The sequence below is a fragment of the Coenobita brevimanus genome, chromosome 58, assembly GCF_032717465.1.
Source record: "Coenobita brevimanus isolate Jiangsu-jjx chromosome 58, ASM3271746v2, whole genome shotgun sequence".
Classification (NCBI taxonomy): domain Eukaryota; kingdom Metazoa; phylum Arthropoda; class Malacostraca; order Decapoda; family Coenobitidae; genus Coenobita; species Coenobita brevimanus.
The window spans coordinates 34,812,183-34,832,222 of NC_137011.1; positions in this window are offsets into that span (position 1 = coordinate 34,812,183).

Here is a 20,040-nt window from a genome sequence, read left to right on the forward strand (position 1 = left end):
CTTTAGTTACTAATTCTTCCACCAGGCATCCTCACCAGTACGTACGGGAGACAGCGCATTCCTTATTTTGGAACATACACGTACACTCTTATTTTCTACACATACTCAGTAAGACATGGCCATCAAGTTAAACTCATGCATTTATTAAAGATGAAAATACAAAAAAAGCGTTGGAGTAAGAACAATCTAATATTGTAAAACATATACAATCTGAGAGAAGGCAAATTCCTATCAGTCTCACACCCAGTACCTTTTTGTCCCATTAGGACTGTAGGGCTCAGGGGCTAGGGTACTTAGTCCCGACATTTAAAATGAGGGTGACCAGACATGCTCAGCCCTGAATGATATTATTTGAGCAATAAACCTCCATCACACTTCGGATGTCAACTCGTACAGACTCCATCCGGCTGAAGCGCCTTAATCCACTAGACCTCCAGGCATCACTTGGTTATATGGTTACCACCCAACGTAGTAAATGTATCTTGGGTTACAGGAACCCATATGACATGTCACTGTGTATAGTCACTTGAAGCCAGCACTACATGGAATGAGTTCCTCCACCTACATCACGGCGGAGGGATTTTCAGTTAAAAAATGAATAAAACGTTTGGTATCAGCCAAAATAAATAAAAAAGGCGTCCTCTTGTTGAAGGTGTTGAAAACGACTGAGAATAAAATATGAACTCGTACTTATCCAATCCATAGGTGGGATACATAATGTCAAGGGTAAAGACGTGCAGTAACTGAGCTACTGCATTACTGCACTGTACAGTACTTTGGATTGATGTATCACACAACCTTGACGTGATCAGATATAAGATCACCATCATCCATCATCCAATCCTATGTTTTCCCGTGAGAAGTGTACGAGTCCGGAGCTAGGCAAGTTGGTCCTGACCTTTAAGATGAGTGACCAGCCTCACTCATCCCTGAGTGGCATTACGTGAGCGATAAACCCCAACCATCCCATTGATAAAAACTTACACAGACTCAATCCGACTGGAGCGCCTTAATTACCCACTAAACCACAAGACGCCATAATATGGTTATATGGTTGCCACCCAGCGTAATAAATGGTTGCCTGGTGTACAGGAAACCATTTGGCTTGTCACTCAGTGCAGTCACCCACAAGCAGAAGGAAGAAGAAAAAGTGGAGGAAAAAAAGACAGAAGAGGGAGTGCAAAGTCACCCGTTGGCAGAAGGAAGAGGAAAGAATGAAGGAAAGAAAGACAGAAGATGAAGGATGGAAGAGAGAAAAGGGCAGACACCCAAAACAGCACAGCATCGATTAAGTGGATGGTGAGCTCCCCAACCTACAACTTTTGTTGAATAATAAGAGAATAATAAGAAAACAAAAAAGATTTTATCTGAGTATCTGTAGTATACAGTACCCAAAATACCCCAATTGCACTTGCCCATCGGCTGTACATATACAGATGATGACTTACGCACGACTGAAAATCAGGCGAATGAGGTCTACGCAGACACAGAGACAAACACATACACAAAACACACACGGCCAAAACAAACAAACATATGAGCAACAATATACCGCACGCGCACGCACACAAAAACACAACACACACACACACACACACACACACACACACACACACACACACACACACAAGTAAACACTTCCACAATCAAAGACTAAAGCAAGTTACCTGAGGAAAGTGGAGACAGGCTAATTAAAACATGATGCCACCTGAGTTATACTTACCTGGAAAAGATGAAAACATACGAAGTTATTAATGGACATTACCAGGAAAATGAACTTGATGCTTATGTTCTTAGCGTGTTGTAGGCAACGAGGATTTAATCATGGCTGATTTGTCTGTTTCTACAGTATGTCTAGTGATCTGTTTCTTACAGTATATCCAGTGTTCTGTTTTTCAATCTGTTTGCTATTTTCGCTCTATTTGCATATCCAATTTTAACTATGGATATCTGTGTATCATCTGTATGTACGTAAATCAGTATAAAAGCACTGACAACCACTTCTCAACGATCACGTACAGTGGTTAATATTCAAATCCTGCAGCCACCAGACAATTTTGTTCTGCTTAGGAAAGCACCCTTGTAGGAAAGGTGTTCATGAAGACTACATCTAACCCTGCGAGTTTTAAAAGGTGTCCTTAAAGCATAGGCCTACGTAACTTAACTTGACTGGGGGTAACATAACTAAAATACATAAATAAATAGATAGAGCACTGAGTTGAAAGAGTATTAAAAAAAAAAAAAAAAAAAAACTTTCACTGTAACATTAAAGTGTATCACCACAAAATTTTGCCCTGATGTGACAGCCAACAATAATTAACCGAAATGACATTGTTAATTATGATGCACTTTATAACCACTTAATATAATACCGGTGCTCTTGTTAATATTAATATTTCGTTATACCCTAATTACTGACCACAAAGCTATTTTTTTTTAAATACTGAAAAAACTTTCCCACGCACTCATCATGACCATCTACCATTGTTCTACCAACATTTTAAAAACCAGTCACCCAACAACACTACTTGATCCATCCACCTTCCAGTATTTCTAGATTTATCCACCAACCACTGTTACTTAGAACAACATCAACCAACATTACAGAGAACTATCACTTACTTTTATTTATATTTTTCGAACCATATCACCGAACAATATATACAGTATTAGACCATTCACCTATTAACACTGTACAGAACCATCCACAACCAACATTTTTTAGAACCAACCACGTATCAACGGTTTAGAACCATCCACCAATCCAAACCATACAGATCAAGCCATCAATCCAAATTACGTAGAAACATCCACTAACTAATATTTCTTACCACCATCAGCCTACAAAAATTTCCTAACATTCTCTCTCTCTCTCTCTCTCTCTCTCTCTCTCTCTCTCTCTCTCTCATCAAGCCAAGAGAAACACACCACACCCCAACACACACAACTAATCCTCAACTGTACATCACAAAACACTACACTTCCTACAAAATCAGCCAGAACACTACACCAAGCCTCTGCATATTACATCAGCACATTACTGGCAGTAAATTTTTGCCATAAATATTACATGTGGCTAGACGAGGGATGAATAATGCAAGGAGAGGAGGATGGGGACACAGAATATTTACGGGGAGTGTGGTACGGTGCTTGACTGGTATACTCGTGTCACAGTCAGTGCATGAAATGGGATCGCAAAGAAGACTATAAGTAAAAGTGACGTACTATATAGATATTCTGGATGTGGACAGACAAAGAGAGTCCGTGGTGCTCTTGGTTACAGACAACAATATTACTATGATATCTACTTCTATGAGCTTACGAAGAGGATACTAAAACAAGCTCTGTACAGCTGATAGATAAATACACAAACAGATACATATGTTCAGAGAGAGAGAGAGAGAGAGAGAGAGAGAGAGAGAGAGAGAGAGAATAATTATATAAATAACACATACTGGAAACTAAGTGAGCAGTAGTTATGATGTTGTTATTGTTGTTAATATAGACACTGTTGACTGATAGTGTTAACTTCACTTGATACCGAAGTTACTATTGCTGATACGTGTGTTCTTGATGTTGTTGTTGTTGTTGTTGTTGTTGAGAATGGTGGTGCTGGTGGTGGTGTACTTCTTGCTACCAGCTCACGTAGGCTGGTATAGCTGAATACAGAAAAAAAAAAGATAAATTTTGACTAAGCGAAGAAATATGAGTAGGCCTACAGGGGAAACTTCTTCCTCAATATTACAGAGAAAATCTCGGGTCAGTTTCAGAGATCAAGACATATGAAGTCTCTCTCTCTCTCTCTCTCTCTCTCTCTCTCTCTCCTGCAACCAACACGTAGAAAACACTGTGGAAAACTTAGGAATTAATCTGGCGAAAGCGCTGGTATCAAATCTAAGAGCAGTAGTTCCCCCTTCAGGTTCCATCCCACTGACCTCCCTTTCCATCGCAATAAGTTCTGCTCCATCCCATTAAATTCATTCTTAGTTCCATTATTATATTCTAAGTTCCATTATTATATTCCAAATTCCATAAAATGTATTCTGTTACACCTCTCGCTCTCTTTAATTCAATGTTCTCATTATTTAGCTATGTTCATTTCCATAAAATTCGTCCAGTCTCATTTTAACATTCTCATCATCATCATCAACAGACACATTATCATCACCAGTATCCTCACCTTCATCACCACCTCAACCACTCTTCTCTGCTCTATCTCTAACCCACAAAGTTAAGCCCCTTCTCCTCCTCATCATCATCCCCTCGACCCTTGTCATGTCTTTTATCGTATTTACATTCCATCCCACTAAGTTAGCATATTCTGTCTTTCCTCTTTCCCATATTCTCCATCCCTCCATTCCACCTCCCATCCCTCTCTGCTTCGCTTCCCATCTTTTCTCTTTTCAATCCCTTTCTCCATTTCTTCAATCCAATTTACCCCCTCCAGCCTTTCACTTCCATTTCTTTCCCTCCCTCCCTGCAGCAGGTGACACACACACACACACACACACACACACACACACACACACACACACACACAAATCGGGAGAGAACTGGGGGCCGACACGAACCTCTAATTACCACTAATATAAGACGGGGGAATTACACAACATTCAATTAATTTCTCTTGCCCTGTAAGTACGCCAAATAATCCATGTACACCACTCGAGTCAAGAAAATATAATGCGATTTTGTGTTTGCAATTTTCGGAGACACACGAAAAAAAAAAAAAAATGCAGTTTCAGCATCTCATTGGTATCTCTCACTAATACGAAGTCTTTTTAGTTTGAATCTGGTGCGGGGGGGGGGACACCTTCACGTGGTGGCACCGATATAACCGGGTGGCTCCTCTGCATGGTTATAGACACATCCCTCAACTCCCTTCCTGCGCGCGACATGAGGATGGTGAGCTGCCAGAGAAGTGTGAACTTCAGCCATCGGTCACCAGGGTCATGTTTTAGATGAACCTGGCGCTACAACTACTACTACTACTACTTGTTTTTTATACAAAGCAATTTTATTAAAGTTACAGCAGCACTGTAGTAATGAAAGGTTAATGAAGAAAATATTACGGTATCTCCCTAACTAAAGATCTCTCAGCTGAATGAAACTGTCTGGATAAAGCACGACTAGAGTGCAGAAGTAGTTGTAGCTCCAGGTTCATCTGAAAACCTGAACTCAGTGATGCAGGTTTAAACTGCCCTCCCCATGGGGTCCACCATCCTCCCTTTAGGGGATAGGGAGTTGAGGGACGTTTGTATACCATGCAGGTCCACCGTCCGGATATATTAGTGCCACTACGTGAAGGCGTCCCTCTCCAGCACCAGAATACAGTGTAAAATTCACAATCGGAGTGAAGTGATTAACCTCTCCAATAAGAGGACGTCTTATTTGGTTTATATTGGCGATCTACAGACGATTTTATTTAGCTTAGGAAAGGCGCTTCGAACTGGAGGGGTTAGATACAGTCTTCAAAATAGTTCCCTGTCAGAGGTGCTGCCTAACCTGAATAGTGTGTCTGGTGGCAGCAAGAATAACATGAAAAATATGAAACCTATTGAAAGTGTTTTTTAGGAGGAAAGAACACACCAAAAAGTGCAGCTTAGTTATCCCAGCAGTACTTTTTAAATTGTGGGATGCATTATGGCAAATATCGATGACATTATTCCAGTCGTGTTTTGGGAGGAAGAAAAATAAGAAAAAATCAATTACTTTTTTCAACACTCAGCTCGTACTATTAAGAGTTTAGGGAAGAAAATATAATCCTTAGGAGCACTTTACATATTTTCACAGTACTGGGATGAACGTACAAAAGAGAGGAGGAGAAAAACCAAAATATAGCTTCATTTTCCAGTTGTACACTCATGATTACTAATCTCTGACCAGGATCGCGTGGCGGGCAGTGTTATGACCACACACGAGCCACGCATTCGAACACAGCCTCCGCACTAGTGGGCGGGGCAAAGAACTGTAACCAGGTGATCTGAAGCGTGCTACTCCTCATATCATTGATATTACCACATTCTTAAGGTTTCTCCTCCATAATATAAAAAATCTGTGTTTACTGACAGGGGCCGACATTACTTCAATCAGTCTGCAATTTAGCAGTTTCCAAGAAGTAAAAAAAAAAAAAAAAAAAATGGCCACTATATGTGAGTACTGCCATCATATATACCGCAGTAATTATTTATGAATTAACGGCATTAATTGGCACACATTTTGACCAGAGGGGGCATGTAGCTAAAATGTTGCGTAGGAATAGGGCAACCATTCCCAATGGATGGCAACGACATAGATATTTATATAAGACTAGATGCCGCATCGCCCATTCTTCAGCACAGCAGCAATGCGTCTTTGCGGGCGCCATGTTGGAGCGGTCAAACATGTAACAAAGAGGCCTTTTTTAAAGCGAATTCACACTATGAAAATGAATGTTGTTGTGGTGGAGGTGGTGATGGTGGTTATTGTTCTGGTGGTGGTGATGGTGGTTATTATTCTGGTGGTGGTGATGGTGGTTGTTGCTGTGGTGGTGGTGGTGGTGATGGTGGTTTTTGTTGTTGTTGTTGTTGTGTTGGTGGTGATGGTGGTTTTTGTTGTGGTGATGGTGGTGGTGGTGGTTATTGTATTGGCCGTGGTGGTGGTTGTTGTGTTAATTGTGGTTGTTGTGGTGGTGGTGGTTGTTGTGATGATGGTTATAATGGTGGCTGTTGTGGTGGTGATTGTGGTTGTTGTCGCTGTTGTGGTGATTGTAGTGGTGGTGGCGGTGGATGTTGTAGTTGTTGTGGTGGTGGTGGTGGTTGTTGTGGTGGTGGTGGTTGTTGTGGTGGTCATTGTTGTTATGGTGGTTATAGCTGCTGTTGTTGTTGTGGTGATGGTTGTAGTGGTGGTAGTGGTTGCTGTGGTGGTTTTTTATGGTTGTTGTCGTTGTTGCTGTTGTTGTTGTTGTTGTTGTGGTGGTGGTGGTGGTGGTTGTTCTTGTGGTGGTGATGGTTGTGGTTGTGTTGGTTGTTGTTGTTGTTGTTATGGTGGTGGTGGTTATTGTGTTGGTGGTTGTTGCATTGGTGGTGGTTGTTGTTCTTGTGGTAGTGGTGGTTGTGGTTGTGTTGGTTGTTGTTGCTGTAATGGTGATGGTTATTGTTGTGGTGATTGTTGTTCTGGTTGTTGTTGTGGTTTTTATTGTGGTTGTTGTTGTTGTGATGGTGGTTGTTGTCGTGGTGGTGGTTATTGTTGTGGTGATTGTTGTTATGGTTGTTGGTGTGATGGTGGTTGTTGTTGTTGTGGTGGTGGTTGTTTTTGTGGTTACTGTTATGGTGGTGGTTACTGTTGTGGTTGTTGTGATGGTGGTGGTGGTGGTGGTGGTGGTGACTGTTGTTGTGGTGGTGGTTGTGGTGGTTTTTTTGTGATGGTGGTTTTTGTTGTGGTGGTGGTTGTTGTGGTGGTGGTTGTTGTAGTGATGGTGGTTGCTGTGGTGATGGTGGTTTTTGTGGTTGTTGTTGTGGTGGTGGTTAGTTGTGATGGTGGTGGTTGATGTGATGGTGGGTGTGGTGATGGTGGTGGTTGTTGTTGTGATGGTGGTGGTTGTTGTTGTGATGGTGGTTGTTGTTGTTGTGATGGTGATGGTTGTTTTTGTGATGGTGGTGGTGGTTGTTGTTGTGGTGATTGTTGTTGTGGTGGTGATTGATGTTATGGTGGTGGATGTGGATGGTGCTGGTGGTAGTGGTTGTTGTTGTTGTTGTTGTTGCTGTGGTGGTGGTGGTGGTGGTGGTGGTGGTGGTGGTGGTGGTTGTGGTGGTGGTGGTTGTGGTGGTGGCTGTTATGGTGGTAGCTATTGTTGTGGTGGTAGTGGTTGTGGTTCCTGGTTCATCTGAGACGTGAACTCGGTGGACTGCAGGCTTAAATTTCCCTTCTGCAACCTACCATCCTCCTTTCGGAGGATAGAGAAGCAGTTGAGGAACTTTTGCATAACCAGACAGTTGAGCTGCTCATGCTCTCGGTGTCACCATAGATATATTCCGACGCTTTCTACACCCAAAAGCAGCACAGTGCTGTTGCATTTCTGGGTAAATAGTGGTCAGCTTTGATCATCGTCAAGATCACGACATCGTCTGCCTCGACCGTTCCAAGATGGCGGCCGCGCAGACGCATATGAAGCAGTGTCATGCGGCAACTAGGCTTATTTATATCCATGGGCAACGGGGCCTGTTATCACTAGAGAAAAACATTCAGTTCAAAGTAGTAGTAATAGATAATTTCTGTCAATGATATTATAAAGCATTCTTACTTAGAATATGTCGCGTGAATGCTGGCTGCTGTGGCAATCGTGGATATCACCTACCAACAGCTCGGTTAAAGGCTCGCCTCAAGAAATAGGTCAGTGAAATAATAAACATTAATAAAACAGTGTATGAAATTCAAATATCACACACTCATTATTGGCTAAAAATAACAACTATGAACAAATTTGTCTATTTCTTACCATGCATATATTACTTGAGCAAGTAATATAATATGTGAAACAAAAGTGCTTCAGTGATGCATAGAAAATTGTTAACTGAAACACTAAACCTTTCTGAAACGACGGTGGAGTGTGTCTGACTGTGTAGCCTACGCCTGGCCACGACTTTGGCTAACTCTCTGGTCAGAGATTAGTGATCACGAGTGTACGTCAATATCAGAGTGAGAACAAGCCAACGGTTAACACTGAGGCTGCTATAACTAACTCTCAGGTAAATAAAGTGGCCAGGAGTTGCCTGGACTAAACCACCAGAAAAGACACCAGCAGGAACGGAATAGTGAAATATCTTCCCTCACTTGACCTGATTATTAAGACATCCTTCTTGTTAAGTGAATGTTGTATAATTCTCTCTCTCTCTCTCTCTCTCTCTCTCTCTCTCTCTCTCTCTCTCTCTCACACAATTACAATTCTTCCCTGAAATTTACTCGGCAAATCGAATTATGAGACAGACCGCTTACCGTGTGTGTGTGTGTGTGTGTGTGTGTGTGTGTGTGTGTGTGTGTGTGTGTGTGTGTGTGTGTGTGTGTGTGTGTGTGTGTGTGCATATATTTGCCCTGTAGACTATGAAGAAATAGCGTTTAGATTCAGTATAATAAAACCCATTCTATATTTATATCATTAACAGGACCGAAGTAACCTTTAAATACGGGGACGTCTTTTATAATTCCGTTTTACTATACCTTATTTATTCTCATTTAGCCCAAAACAGCCACTGCTCCATCATGTATGCCGGGTTGTAACAATAGGCTAACGCTATAATATGGTGCTAGTCACGATGAAGTGCTACGGGAAGGATGTACAGCTGTGGTATTGCTTTATTCTGCTACTGGGCTACGGGAAATAAGCTGTAAAGGGACGAACATCCGGGCCAAGTTAAGAACAAATATAGAACCAGACAATTTTGTGAGCCTCATCAGAGACTATTCAGACTGCAATGGTTAGGTATAGTGATTAGTAACCCCTTCACTGCAACAGGTAGCCCGTAAGATGATTAATATGTCTGCACGTATTAATGATAACTACAAATACACGTAGCAGAGTTGATGGGGTTCATAATAATAATAATAATAATAATAATAATAAAACATGAAATAACTTGTATAGTCGAGCTATACATGACGAGTGGCGTGTGGTTCCCTAGAATTTATTCAGCAACTTGTATGTATTCCTTGATGGACGCCGCATCCTGTGAGGGGTAGCATCAACATAACGATCTCTTGCTATTTCTGTTCCTACACAGTCTTGGTTACTTTTCCCATGATACACCACATACACCATCCTTCCTCATGTGCTCAGCCAAAAACTAAAGTCAAACAAGCCAACGAGAACACAAAAATACGGAAATAAGCAAGACAAGGAGAAGAAACAAATAAACAAACCAAACATTTCAAGAGGAATGTATAAACAAGCAAACAAATGACGTCCAGGAGAACACAAAAACAAGTCAACACACAAAACCAGCACACAAACAATCCACTATTGCCACTACAATACAGAGGCAGACGAGACGGAGGGTGAGATGGGGGGGAAGGGAAGAGGATGTGGGGAAGAGGATGTGGGGAAGAGGAGAGGGGTAAGAGGGGAGGGAAATGGAGAGGAGAAAGGAGTTGACGGGGAAAGGAAAGGAGGAAGAGAAGGGGGCAACGATAAAAAAAAAAAAAAAAAAAAGGAAGAACAAAAGACGGAGGGAAAAGTGTGAAAGATGGTGGGAAAACAGGAAGAGGGAAGGAGAGGGTTGAGGGGGAGAGGGAAAAGAACGAAACAAGGGGGAGGAGGATGGAAGATGGAAGGTGAGATGGGAACGGCACTGAGAGGAATGCAGAATGTTAAAGAGGAAGAGAGTGGGGAGGGGACTAGGGGGGATGAGGGCAGGAAAGATGGAGGGAGAGGAGAGAAGGGAAATGAGAAGGAAAGGGGGAGGAAAGGATGGGGAGTGAGGGTGACAAGGGAAAATTGGTAAATGGAGCGGAAAAGGAGAGGATTCAGGAGGAAGGAGGGTAAGGAAGGGATGTAACAAGGGGAGGGTAAAGGGAGGGGGTTCTGGGGCAGCGAGAAGGAAGAGAGGTAAGGGAGGGGGAGGGAGGAGATGAAGAGGGTTGAAAGGAAAGAAGTAAAGGGCTGGAAGGTGAAGGACAGGGGAAGGATATGAAAGAGACAGAAATGGAAGCAGAGGGGAGGAGAAGGGGAGGAATACTGAGAGGGAAGAGGAAAGAGATGGGAAAGAGGAGAAGTAGAGAAAGAGGGGAGGAGAGGCACAGGAAGAAGGAGAGGAAGAAGGTGAAGAGAAAGACACGGGGAGAGAAACGAGAAGGATGGTGTCGGGAAGAAGGAAACAGGAGAGGATATGAAAGAGTAAAGGGAAAGAAGACTAAGGATGGGGGCTGAGATGGTGAGAGTACGTGAATGTTTTAAACTAATTATTTCCCAAAGGTTTGGTGTAAGACGTCTGGACAGTTCCTCCCACTGATCCTTCTCTCTCTCTCTCTCTCTCTCCCTCTCTCCTGACCCCTTCTTCTTCACCCTCTCTTTTTTTATCTTTAACTACAGGAACTGCTACTTAAATCTTCAGGATCCCTATCTCACATTTTTTTTTTCTCTTTTCCAGTATCTCCCCCCCCCCACATACCCCACCTTCTACCTTCTTCTTCTTCTCCTCCTCCTCCTATTATCATCGTTATCATCGTCGTCATCATCACCATCACCACAAAGTTCTTTTTCTAAATTCAAACATCTCCCTATATACACTACTATATATCTGCTACTCGTCTTCTGTGATTTATTTTCTCCCTCCTTCTCTGTCTCTCTCTTCCGTTTCGCACCTTCTCTTGCTCCCTCTCTCCTTTTCTCTTTTCATCTTTTTCCTTTGAGCTCTCTCTATTTCCGTCTTTTTCCCTCCGGACTTGTCCTCTCCTGTTTATTTCCTCCTCTTATCACGTTCTCTCGCTCTTAAACATCTCTTTCCCCTCCCTCCTTCCCTTCACCCTCTTACTTTTCTCTCTCTGTCTGCTTGTTTCTTCCTCTTTCACTCCTTTCCACTCTCATACCTTTCACTTTCTCATTATCTTCCCACTATCCCTCCCTTCCTGCGTGCCTGCCTCTGCCGTGCCGTTGTAGTTGTGCTGTGCTAATACCCCTGCCACTTAGCCCTGCCGTTCACCTTTATAAATAAACATGTTAACACTGCCTGACACACCCTCCACACTGGCAACACTTGTGGTAGTTACGGTAGTTGTGGTCACAGTGGTAGTGGCTTGTCTGTGGTCGAAGTCCAGGTAGCTAAAGTTGTTAGTTGTTTTGATTGTAGTATTTAGGGTGGTCAAGGTACGACGAAGACTTGCATAGTAGTGGTAATTATGGTACCTGTGGTTGGCCGTGGTTACAAGATGGTGGTAGCTGCTGCAGTGGTATTAGCCAGATGTAAATCGGAAGGGACAGATGATGGTGGTAGGTGTGGTGATTGTGGTGGTGGAGTAATGGTGGTAGTTATGTTCGCTAACTGAAGTGATGGTAGCAGTGGCAGAAGTTAGCAGTTAGATATGATGTGGTTTAGTAGCGATGGTTGTGATATTAGTGGAAGCAGTTAGCTGTGATGTCTGTTGGTAGCGGTAGTTGTGGCAGTGGTAGGGATACATGTAGTAAACGTTTTAACACCACAACATCTCCGTAATTCTTGCCATCACCAGATAATTTGAGGCAGCTTAGGGCAGACGCCTCCACGTCAAACGGTAAGTGATATGGTCGGTGTGGCAGATTTGTGTGAAAAGTATGGTGCAGGGAGGGGCAAGGGTGCAGCAAGAGGAGGCATGGTGGGGAAGGTGTGTGTGTGTGTGTGTGTGTGTGTGTGTGTGTGTGTGTGTGTGTGTGTGTGTGTGTGTGTGTGTGTGTGTGTGTGTGTGTGTGTGTGTGTGTGTGTGTGTGTGTGTGTGTGTGTGTGTGTGTGAGAGAGAGAGAGAGAGAGAGAGAGAGAGAGAGAGAGAGAGAGAGAGAGAGAGAGAGAGAGAGAGAGAAAGTAATAATGTTAAGAATCCAATAGTAGTTGAAATGGTAACTACTTGTAGCGGTTGTTAGCAACGATCTACCTAAGTGTTGATAATGTTGGTAAGTGCAGGGTATTGTGCTAGGATCAATTAGAGTAACATCTGGTGGTGATGGTGGTAGATGTGGCAGTTATGTTGGTGGCTGCTGCTGCTGACAGTTGCGAGGGTAGTTGTGATGGTAATGATGCCTATGTTAATGGTGGTGGTTGTGGTGATAGTTATGGCTGTGTTAATGGTGTTAGTTGTGGTGGCAGTGATGGCTATTTGGTGGTCGTCATGGCAGTGGTGGTGGTAGTGGTAATGGTTGTTAAAGGCGATGGTTGTTTGTGGTGGTGGCAATGATGCTAGGAATTGTGATGGTAAGAATGGTTGTGTTAACTGTGGCAGTGATGGTTATGTTATTAGTGGCAATTGTGGTTGTGATGGTGGTAGTTGAGGTGGTAGTGATGGCTGCGTTAACCGTGGGACTTGTGGTGGTAATAATGGTTGTGGTAATGGTGGCAGTTGTGCATGCCATGGGTAGGTTAACAGTGGTAGTTGTGGTGGTGACTGTGGTAGTTGTGGTGGCAGTGATTGTTGTGCAGGGATGCTAGCTGTGGTGGTAGTTTTGGTAGTGATGGCTATGTTAATTGTGATAGCTGTGGTAGTGATGGTGGTTGCTGTTTATGGCTGTAATAATACTGACAGCTACAGTCACTGTGGCACTGGTAGTGGCATTTGCTTTTAAGTTATCTATCAGTCATTTATGGAGAACCATACCGAAAGACATTTGTAAATCTAAGGAAACAGGAAGGAAGGAAAGGAAAAGAAGTGAGGAGAGGAGTAACGAAAATAAAAAGGATGGAGGGAGGATAATTTCTGAAAAATGTGTATGAAGAGGGAGAAATATGAAAGAATGAGGGAGGGAGGTAGGAAAGAGGAGGGAGGAAAGCAAGAAAGGAGGAAGGGGAGAAAGGAAGTGAAAAGATGACGAAAAGAGGAAAAGGAGGCAAGAGGGGAAGCAAGATCTCTAATCACGTAAGGGTGTGTAGTACGGAGGGAAGTAAAGGAAGGAAGGAAAAGAGACAGAGGATAGATGAAGTTAATGAAATGGGTGTGAACAGCGAGAAGGACATGGGAGGGGCGGCGCGATATTTTGAATAATGAAGTAAAGACAAACAGAAGGAATGAAAATGAATAAAGAAAAAGAGGTGAGAATATGCAGAGAACAAACAATGCGAAAGGAAGGAATTTAGTTAGAAACAAGAAAAAATTAAGGTGAGATATATCGAAAAAAGGAATGATGGAAGTGAGACCACGGAGGACACAGAGAAAGGAGTCAGAAAATGGTAAATAGGAAAACAACAGAACAAAAAATAAACTCTAACATGTACGGGAGGAAGATATTTTGAAAGAGAACAATGATGTTGGAATGTACTTCAAAGGAAGGAGAAAATAAAGGATGATGAGAAGAAAATGTACCCATGGGAAAAATGGAATACAGAAAGAAAAAGTGATATTAGAAAGCAGACCATGGAAGGGAAGGTTTATATTTTGAAGGTGGAAGGTGAAGAATTATGATAATGTTTAACAGTGGACGACGAAAAATGATGATGGATGAGAGTGGATGAAAGTAGAATTTTTTGGTGAAGATGAATGACGACAGATGACGATGTGCGATGCTATAAACCGTTAATGGCAGGTGACTGAAAACTAAACTGTATGATGGTAGGTTAAAGATGGATGAAGGAAATTAGTGTCAGGATGATGGCTGATAGAAGATGAAGATGGATGACGGTGCGATAATGACTAAATGTGGGTGGTAGTGGAGGATGAATTGCATACGTGGATGATGGCATATACAGATGACTCAAATTAACAAGTTTGTTGTCCAGTAAGTAACTACATGTGTGTGGGTGTTTCTCATCATTTATTATTTTCGTTCAAGAATGCATGCTGTATTATCAATATCATTAGTGTGTCTTCATTTCACACTGACGTGAATTGTTCCAAGAGAAGAACTATGTTGACTGCCCAAGTTGGTCTAAGCTGGTGTACTAAGGGTCACAAAAGTATCGGTGAACAATATGCGTCAAACATCAGGGACCACAGAAGGAAGGTCACTGAAGTGTTAGTGTCCGACCTACAACACTTTGGTAGCCCTGATGTCGGGAGGTGACATATATCGCCAAATAGCAATATCCTCTTGCAAACATATAGCAAATGTTATGTTTTTATAAACAGACACTGCTCACACATAATGACACGTTCGTAATGTACTCAGTTGTTCGTATGTTTTCGGTAGGCATCGGACCCCCTGTACCTTCTGTACATAGAGTACAGTCTTTTCTGGAGACAACGAAACAACCGGGAGGCTCCTCTTCCTGGTTGTGCAAACATCCCTCACCTCCTTCCCTGCCCGTCAAAGGGAGGATGGTGGATGGCAGAAGGGCAGCTTCAACCTGTGATCCACCGGGCTCACGTTCAGATGACCCTGGCGTTACAAAAACAACAAAAACAATAACAACACCGTCAGCAGTAACAGCAGCAGCAGCAACTACAACAAAATAAAATTTATCTACATTTTTTTTTTTTTTAATGGCGTTACACCTTTATATACTGTACCTATCAGGAGCGTAGGGACTGGAGGCTACATTACCCTGTCCAGACACTGAAGGCTAAAGTCAAAGTAATAATCACGAGATTATGTTAACCCACAGCTATTCACTGTACTACGTTCACCTCAGCAGCTGAACGTGTAATATTGGCCGGCGAAGAGAACGAAAGTCAATTTACAATGTTTGTGTTGCTATTAACAAACTTGCGCGCTAGTTTAATTGTTTCTTTAATGTACAAATGGCTCCAGAATATGCGGTAGGTGCAAATGAACCAACTTTTGTGAAAATGTCCGACCAAACTTTAGTAGCGTATTGCCTAAAGGATCTATTTTAAGGTTTCTTGGTCAACCTTTTTTTTAGGTGAATAAAGATAATATTTGAATCTTAGAAAAAGTTGGATCGGTGAAGTAATGGATGTGTAAAAATCACTGTATTTTTTGTTGGGTTTTTAAATCCGTGAGGTAAGTCTGAGTTTAGAATTAGAATCTCCTCTTCATCCTTCTTTTCTTCTTCTTCCTTCTCCTCCTCTTCTCTCTGTCTCCCTCTCCTCGTCTTCTTTTACTTATCCCTCTGCTTGTCTTCTTGTTCTTTTCTCCTATATTTGCTCTCCGTCCTCCTCTTCTACTTCTCTTTCTTTCTCGATCCCTTTGTTTGTTTCTTTTCTACTCCCCTTCACGTTGCTTCTCTCACTCCTTTTCTCCCTTTTTCCATTTTTCCTGTATCCACTGCTTTTTCTTTTTCTCCTCCATTCCCTCTTCTTTCTAATCTTCCTGCCCTTCCTGATCCACTTTCTCATTCCCCTTTTTTTCTCCAAGTTCTCCATGCATTTCTTTCTTATTCCCCTTGTTCCTGCCTTTTCTCATCAGGCTATTTTTTTCACTCCCTAATCACCATTTTCTTCGTATTCTTCCCTCTTCCTTTTGCTCCTCCTCCTGTTCTTCTACATCTTTTTCCTACTCTTCTCCTCCTCCTGCTCTACGTCTTTCTCCTCCTCCTGTTCGTCCTTTCCTCGTCTCACCGAAATTAAATCACTAACTCATTAAGTAATTGGTAGGTCATAAAACACAGCTGACGTCCATTACAAGCTAATATCACAAGGACCAGTGACCTTGACCTCACTCTAAAATTAACCTTTCCACTCCCTTGCATTTCACAGGCCGTATTTTCGATAACTTAGGAGGCTCGCTTAATGTCTCTGTCTTACAAGTTTCTTTCTGCTTCTGGATCGTTCACATATTCTTTTCTGCTATTGTTTTCATCATCTGTCGGTATTAAAAAAGATGTAAAGCGCATATAAGTGAATATCGAGGTGCAATGTAAAAGATAAATCACACAGACACAGGTGCCAAAAAGCCTCGTCTGCATATTGGAATACGAACTTCTGAGTTTAAACCAAATCTGTCTATCTATAGCCAGACGCCATAATGCTGTAAGGGGTAACCACAAACAAATCGCCTTCATGTCGCACTGTCCCCTCCCATTTCGCAGCCCTCCCCACAATTGACACCCCAGTCTCTCATATACCTCTCCAATCCATCCCTTAATCTCATCCTCGGTCCCCCCCTCCCTCTTCCTCCTCTGCTTCACTCACATACACTTTCCTCATTCGTCTTCACGCTCTCCACCCTCTCGACATGGCCAAGCCACCTCAATGTACTACAACTAATGCTTTTCTATCATACTCACATCCACACCACAACGCTCCTTCACCTCCTCATTTGTCAGTCTGTCTCTCCATGTCACCTCACATGCTCCTCTCAAATAACTCATTTTCAACAACAAAATACTGCAATACATCAACACAGCATTATGCAGATAGTTTAAAAAAAAAAGTCGCAGCACAACAGTTGACAGAAGGTAGTTTTAACACTAACTCAATTTTCAGCAGTGTTAAGTTTAAAACTAACTCAACTTTCAGCAGTATTAAAGTAAATGGTGGAATTTCTAATCAGCAAAACATTGTCAACCTGGGATATTTTGTTGAACATCAGTTGAACTGCGTCCAGATGGATGGAATAAAATGGTAACTGTTATTCTTACCGTTGTGCCTAATATTTGATCATCCTGTATAACCTTCAGCTGTGTCTATTGGGACCTGGATGTAAACCGACGAATGTGGGTTGTGTTCTAGGGAATGACTGGTCTTAATAAATCTAAACTGTTTGTTTTAGTGACCCTCGTGCACTCCATGGGCATAAATTCTAACCCCGCTCTTCGAATCAGTGCCCCTTAGCTTTACATCAATTAAGCAATGTGTAATTAACAAGCTTATAGAGAAAGTAAGACAACTATCCACTTTATATAAATAGCGTGACAGCTAAAACAGTATATTTTAATGTCATAAAAAGACTTTGTAGTTACTTGTAGAGAAGTTATATATATTAGACTTGTGGACGAGTGGTTGTTATACTTGAGTAGCTTTGTAAGTAGATAATCTTCTTTCCCAGTTGTCATTCAATGACAAGGAGAGGTAAAGAATAGTATGGAACTATTTTTATTTGTCTTGGAAATATTAACAAGTCTCTCACACAGAGCGAAGTATAAAGTAGAGTCCCAGGAGCTATCTCCCTGTCTCGCTCTCTCTGTCTCTCTCAAGTTGCTAAGCCCTTCTCCCTGCGACCTGTCTGTTCTATGGCTAGCTTCCTTCTGAGCTCTCTTTCCTAAATTCTGGTGAAACAGGAGTCGTATCACGTGTGTTCCCTGTGATTGGAAAGTTCTAGAAGCCTGTGTGTGAGTATGTGTGTATGTGTGTGTATGGTCAACAAGGCTTTGTTCACCTGGTGAATTGCTGACAACTAACTGACTGGCCACTTCGTAATCTGTCGTCAGCTTTTTCTCAGTGTGACTTGCAAGATCATTTCCCATTCCCAGGCTCGCATAGAGCTGTCTATCTATCTATTTATCCATCTATCTATTATGATTTGTAATTATAATATGGAGTCCTAATATTAAGAGGGTATAACAGTGAAGGAGAGTTAGTGACTACAGAGTGGATGCGGTAGTGGAATTGTGGGTGGAGATGGTACTAGGGTGAAGAAAGGGTGACAAGGACAAGGTGTGTTTGAGGGTCAGGGAATGTGAGGGTGAGAGTACGGGTGAAAGTGAATGATAGAGGTGGGGGTAAGGGTGAGTTGGGAATAATGATAAGGATGGAGGTGAGGGTGACAGGTGTCTTAAGGAAAGATGTCAGCAACCCAAAGCCAAGGAAGAGTCTTTCTCAACAAAACTGACAGAATAACAGTCCCATCGGAGCCCCGCTCTATAAAACTGGGAAGTAAGAGGGAAGAAGTCTTACGGAGCTTGTCTACCTGTCAATCTGTTTATCTAAAGCACACACACACACACAAACACACCAAAAAAAGTATTCAGCTGTGTGTGTGTGTGTGTGTGTGTGTTTGTGTGTGTGTGTGTGTGTGTGTGTGTGTGTGTGTGTGTGTGTGTGTGTGTGTGTGTGTGTGTGTGTGTACCCGCCCAGATCGCGTGCACTAGCTGACGTGCACATCGATACACCGCCAAATATAGCGCTCGCGAATTATGAACAGTAAGTAAATCAAGCTCTGAGGCAAGATTACACGATCGCTGAATTTAAACCCCGGGAAGATGATGGCTGAATTAGGGAGCTGAAGGACGAGGAAAATGATGGTAAAAGGAAGACATGAGACTACGAGGAAGAACACTGAGGAAAAGTGAGAGGAAAGGAGGGTAAAGCAAAACAACTAAAACTGTCAAGGAAAAAAATAAAAAAGGTAATGGAACGTAAAAGAAATGACTGAAAATTATAATGCCTGGATGAAAACTGAAATGAATAAATTGTAAAATAACTAGAAAACCTGATAAAATGGAGGAACTGTTGAAAAAGATCGAGAAATGTTATGAGAAAATAGGAAAAATGTGATAAAATGGGCACAATAAAAGAAAAAAAAAAGGAAAAAACGTGGCGATGGAAGAAATATAAATGAAAAGGTGGGAAAAAAATGAATGTAAACTGGGGAATATGATGACAGAATGAAGTAAAAATAGTATGCAATTCTGAAATAAAAGAAAATGATACTAGGAACGAAAGGGAGTAAAAGGATCGCAGGAGGTAAAACTCAATGGAAAATAAAAATTATAATAACATGGAGTAAAATGATTACAGGAAGTAATATATAAAAGAAAATTTCAATAACAGGAAGAAAATGATTGCAAGTCATGAAAAAAGAGAAACTAGGAAAAACAGCAAAATAGAATATAAAAGCGTAATAACAATGAATGAAAGATGATAAAAGGAAAAGACAATCACATGAAAAGAAAATTACTGACTTTAATATGACAAAATGAATACGGCAAACAGTACAGAGAAACGAAAGAAGACATGCAAGGGGAAAAAAGGAGATTATAGAATGTGGATGAAAAAGGAGGTATAAAGCTAGTACACCATCGTAGTGAGGGGATTAAACCAACAATAAGTAAGGAATGTAAATAAATAATAAATAAATGTCACAGGAAAACTCTGCCAGTAAAACGACAAAAACTATGAATCCCTTAAATTCGATGACATTTTATATTTTATTAATGCTATCTGCAGACAACTTTACTCAGCTTGATGGTGTTATTCCAGCTGGATGGGTTTGATATGGCCTTCATCTACCCCTTCAGTTTACAACGCCTCCCTTTACACTGAATGGACTCACCTAATCTGGTAGTAGTGGCAGGAAATTAAAGTATATTATCGTGGTGAAGGGCTTAATGGTGTGTTCAAGTCCTACCGCCACTACATGGAAAAAAAGAAAAAAAGAAAATGGAAAAATCAAGTAATTTTGAAAAATCGACCTTGACGTTTGACTCTGAATGCAGCACGAGTGGGCGCACATACACACGCGCGCACTCACGCCCCGCGCACGCACTCACG